The sequence below is a fragment of the Desmodus rotundus genome, chromosome 1, assembly GCF_022682495.2.
Source record: "Desmodus rotundus isolate HL8 chromosome 1, HLdesRot8A.1, whole genome shotgun sequence".
Lineage (NCBI taxonomy): Eukaryota > Metazoa > Chordata > Mammalia > Chiroptera > Phyllostomidae > Desmodus > Desmodus rotundus.
In genome coordinates, this window is record NC_071387.1 from 187,938,652 (window position 1) to 187,944,641 (window position 5,990).

The window sequence follows — 5,990 nt, forward strand, 5'->3', positions numbered from 1 at the left end:
TCCTCACTGTCCCCTCCCCTCTCCCCCCTGGCTATTGTTAGATTGTTCTTAACTTCAATGTCTCTGGTTATATTTTGTTTGCTTTTTTCTTCTGTTGATTATGTTCCAGTTAAAGGTGAGATCATATGGTATTTGTCCCTCACCATCTGGCTTATTTCACTTAGCATAATGCTCTCCAGTTCCATCCATGCTGTTGCAAAGGTATACCTCCATTTTTAAAAAAAATGAATTTCATTCTATTTGGAGTCCCCACTCCATCAGGTAGTGGAAATTTAATATCAGGCAATTCAAGTTTATCATGTCATTTCTGTCCCTTTTTCTCCAAATGTGTATCTACACACAGAGGGGACTGGGTTGTGCTCTACACTGGATGGGGGGAAGGAACTGGTTTTCCCCTCCTCTGGCTGCCCAAGTATCTGCCCTGCTCTTTTGTGCCATCCAGCCCATGGAGGTCAATCTGAAGATGCTGCTGACCCTTCCTTCAAGGCCAGTTCAAGGCCCTCAGCTCTATCTTTCTCTTTGCTATTTCAGAGCCATTTGGACACGCTAGAGCATTGAACATCATCTAAGACTACCTGGGGATTTTTCAGCTGTTCATGCTCTACTGTGGACTAAGGGCATTCTGTGATTGTCTATGACCTCATCTTCTTAGATGGTTCTACAGCCCTTATTACCATGGGGTCTTGCTGCCTCCTCAGATCTCTCTGGACATGGTCAGGTGAGGCCTTTCTGCTCCTGATAACTGGGGAGGGGGAGAATGGCACGGTCTACACTCCTTCCTAGAGACCCACATTATCTCATTGCTGTCCTTCTGGGTCTTTCTTATCCCCAAGCATTAGGAAGATTTTTTTCCCCTTAGTTTGTAGTAGAGAGGAAGGGAGAACCAAGAGCAGAAGATGTGCTTTTCTTCAACAGATACTCCCTCAAATCTACTGTTTGTGCCTTTTCTCTGAGCATGGAGCTTCTGAAACCAGGAATGGTTCCTCTGATTCCTTGACTTCTGCTGCAGCTCCCCTTCTGGGAAACAATAGTGCAGAGTGTCTACTTGTTTGAGTGATAGAAGGGCTGAGGGGTAAAGGAAATAGCAGCAGTCAACAGTATGTTGGTCGGTGTCTGATAAATCAGCATGCCGTGAAACTACACTTAATAAAATGGTTTATTAACTACACTTAATAAACGTAATAAACTTAATAATTATGGTTTTCACAGAATGTGAGTTTTCAATGGGTATCATTATTCATGAAGTTCTAGGTTTAGGCAACCTTTATAGTATTACCAATAAAAATATTTCTGGTCTTGGTGGATTCTGTATAATAGAACTAAGATTCTTGTGTTTGCAGTAGGAATCATAATATGAGCAGTATCTTTCTAAGAGATCTTGCTTGGAAAGCTATATTTGATATCAGTTCATGGATACAATCTCAAACATAAATGGAATTTGCTAAATCTCTAATAGCTAAATCCATTCAAATATAGCCTTTGAAAGTCAACCTTGAAGTGAATTACTGGGAAATAAGGATCTAAGCCCAAATCTTAAACAGTAAAAAGATTCCATTATCTTTGTGTAGTTAAACACATCTTGCTCTTTTAATGTGACCCAATAAAATAAATCTGAAAACTAAAAATCTTCATTGAGTCTATGCATTACTGAGAAGTTAGTTATTTAGGAACTCCTCAAACCATTACTCACTTCTTGATGAACTTGATATTAATGTAGCAACCAAAATATTATCAGTTCTAGAAAACTATAGACTCTAAGTAAAATAACCTTTTCTTTCTAATACAAAAAACAATTGAAGTGTTCCCTGTGTCTAGTTCAAATCTACCTTGCAAGATTTTCTCCTTCTTACAAATTCACTTAAAAGAAAGTGGTTTTTAGAATTGAAAATAGTGTTAGAAGAGAAAGCTAGTAGAAACGTCAATGAAATGAAAAAGCAACAAATGTCAAATAGAGTTTAGGCTTATTAACACCATTCACCAAAGTTTTAAAAAGGTTGACAGGCTCACATTTATCTTGAATGGTTAAGGCTCAGCTCTTACCTCCTTGAGGAAAAGCTGCCAAGGAACCCAATAAACCGTGGGCTGCTTACCAGAGGTGGCTTAAAGATTTGTAACCTGCAAAGTTGCACAACATCTCAGATCAAAGACAAGGACCTCCATCCTTCCTGCAGGTTTTGGCTCCCCAATTAGGACACTGGCTTTATGACATTTGACCTGAAGGTGTGCATATTTCACAGTGGAAATGTACTTAATTTGAGGATAAAGCAATTGGAGGCTAGAAGTCCAAGACGAAGGAAGCATTGGTTCTGGTCCTGGTGAGAATCTTCCTCCCAGCTGTAGACAGTGCCTCCTCTCTGTGCCCTTACCTGGCAGAGAGAGGAAGGGGTCCAGCCTCTCCTTCTCTTCTTAGAAGGGCACTAATCCCATCATGGGGGCTCCACCCTCATGACTTAATCACCTAATCCTAACCACCTCTCAAAGGCTCCACCCATGTAATAATGCCATCGGTTGTTAGGGCTTCAATTTATAAATCTAGGGGAGGGGGACTCAAATACTCAGGTCATAACAACCAGCAATGAATTCCTGCAGATGTGACCTCCATAAGCCTTTCCTTACATGTCGCTTTGGTTTGGGTTATTGGTCTCCCTATAGGCGATTTCAGAGCATCCAGATTTCCCTCTGTTCGATTAGTGTACAAGAGTGGGTCTGAATCTCTGAGAGTTTCTAGTGGCATTTATCTTGTGGTTCATTCTCACCAACAGAGTGATGGCGATTGATGTACAGCTTCGCAGTTCTGGCCCATAACCCTTCTACACACGAGTTTTGCTTTTCCTCTGTCCTCAGTGATAGAACATTTTGAATCTTGCTTTCTACCACAGTAAAATACATACACAGCAAGTCCATTTCTTTTATCAAAAGGTAATTTAAATTTTATTATAGTTTTACAGGATAAATGATTGGAACTGGCTACTGGTGAAGAATTGAAAATGACTGTTGACAATGCATCACTTGTTTCATTTTGGATAAAAGTAAAAAAAATAAGTCTTTTCCGCTTTTGATTTACTTTAAGATTTCTTCTGCTTCCATCAAATACCACTGTGGAAACAATTTTCCTGCTATGAGGATTATAAAAACAAATCATAGTAACAGTTTAGATACACATTATCCACTGGAAGGAATTGCTATTAATTCAACCTAGATTATGCGAATTAACAAACCAGAAACAAGCTCATATTTTACATTTCAAACTTTTTATATTGATATGTATAGTGTTCATTCAAAGTTTACATAAAGGCATTTAAAATAAGAATCATTCTTTTGCTTATAACCAGGATAATATAATTATCTATATTAATCTCCTATGCATACACTTTCAATGAGCAATGGGGATAACTTTATGAGCTTTTTGGCTTCTTTGTGCTAAGTTTATTAACATTTTATCTGTTGAAATGTAATATTGTGACTTTTGAATCTAATATAAAAGATCAAGACTTGTGTTTTGTATGTCTTTTCCTTTTTATTTTTTTTCCAGTAATTTATTTGAATTAAAAATTGTGAAGTATCAGTTGCCAGAAGTTGCCAATTGACCCCAAGGGAGCATAATCACCCACTGAGAGAAGTTTGCTTTGCAGCAGCAATTTTCTGAGTAGGTACTATTACCATCTGCATTGTATAGATGAGGGCAATGAAGTGTAGGCTCATTAGTGAGGTGGAAGTAGCCCAAGGTCAGGAAGCTAAGAAGCTGCAGAACTTGGACTTGAACTACAGCAGTTGGCTGGGATCCAGAGAGCAAGATTCAGGCAGCCTGAACTCCTCCCAGCTTCTGAAAGATTCTGGTGGCTTTATCCCTTTGAATGCCACAGTTGCTTTAAAGGGGAATATTGTAGCTGTAGTGTCTGTGACCTACTTCAAAGTATTTTTTAAAATGTCAGTAGTTTTGTAATGGAAATTAACATTTTCCTTAGAAACTTCTCCTCCTCTCTTTTGTTTCTCAACAAAATGGCACTTCTAATGACCTAGTTGGTCAATTCAGAAATTGTCCTCCTCTTCCTAAAACTTATAACCCATTTCCAAGTTGTGTACTATCAAGCTCATATATTCAACTGAGAAATAACTTGAAGTAACAACCTGATTTTTTTTCCTCATGAGACAATCTTAAGAATATTTCCATAGATCATTAAATATTCATCTTCAACATAATTTTAATGGTAGCATAGTATCCCATCTTTGGGATGGACCCAAATTATTTAACTAATTTCCTGTCATTGAGCACTGCAAGTTTTTCTTCCCTTACTGTTTCATGTACTGTAACAGTTTTGTCTGTGCTTCACCTACTACTACCTGCAGAGCCTCAGCCAGCACCAGGGTCCAGGGTTTGCAGACTCTCCTCTCAAACATCTCACCAGGGGACTAACTGCACAGGCTCCTTAGAGACACCGAGAGATTTTAAACAGAGGAGTGCTGTGGTTGATTCTGATTCTAACGAAACTATTTTAGGTATAGATTTGAGGCTGAAATGGGCAGAAAGGAAACTGGATTCAGGAAGAAGAGTTAGAAACAACTGAGATATGATTGGCTCTGAGGTAAGGCAGTGACAGTGGGAAAAGGCTTAAGGGATATTAAGGAGTAGGATTTACAGGATCTGGGGATGCTAGATGACAAGGTTAGAAAGCAGGAGAAGTTTAAGATAACTTGTGGATCACACTTGTTTATCGTCCTGATTAAAAAAATTAACTATGGAGGGATACATTGGATTTCAGTTGATTAACGGAGCCAGACAAAAAATAATCTGAGAACTATTTTGTCTACTTGAAATCTAAACCATTTAACTTCCATTTGGAATCAATTCTGTTATTCATTATAATATGAAACATTATACTTTTTTATATCTCTGAATGATGAAAAAGAAACTGGTTCCCACCCTTCCATTTTATTTTATATTTTTAAAATATGTGTGATCTTTGCATATATAGTCTGAATGAATGAACAACCTTCTTTGATTCTTCCCTGTATAAAGGACAGGCAAGCAAGAAAGGAAGGAAGATAGAAGTTGCTGTGTATCGTTAATGGTCTAGTGACCAATTCAAGAACAAGCCATTTACTGCGTAACAACTCCATGCAAGGCTTTGGCTGGGTGCCGAGTTGTGCCATTCCTAGACCAGCCAGGCTGCTGAACATGCAATGCCCAGTGACAGGACCTGGGTATCAGAACAGGTGACCAAATGACTCATCTGTGGAATTGCTGAGACAGAATCAAGAAATGAATTTGGAAGCCTGGAAAAAGACCCAGAGTAAGAGTTGTAAAACCTTCTTGTGCTGAAAGTTTTATATGTAAAATGATTAAAATAGTGTGTAATATTTGATTTTTATGTTATATTTATAACTGCAAGATACAATTTGTGAAAGGCTGCTTAATTATTTTCTTGGAAATGTTCTTTATCACTCTAGTAAGGAAGACTGAGTGATTTCCTACTCCTATTAAGGGGTGATTAAGTCTAATACCTTTGTTTTATATCTCAATGTATTTAGATCTGAAATAAACAAACAAAAATTCAGAAGTAGTTTCTCTTTAAACATGAATCAAAAGATGCAGAAAGATCCAATAATTAAAAATTTTCCTAAAAATATTTTTATTTAATAAATAAAAGACCAAGATACCATGTAAAGCATGGCTCAAAGAAATGCAAATAATAGGTACAATGTTAATACCTTCTTCAACTAAAATGAAATCATTTCTAAATTAACACCTTTATTCAATAATAAATTTTTGTCTTTATTTATTCATTCAGCCATTGACAGTTTAATATGTTATAGTTATTGGTACAAGTAATGGTGATAAATTAAATAATACAGACAAGACCTCTACTCTTATTAACAGAAACATTTATTTTCCATCACGATGCTATTAGGTTTCTTTATGCATAAAGGAGACATGAAGATAGTCAGTGGTTAGGAAATTATTTTTCTAATCATTTCCATAATGTTTACCA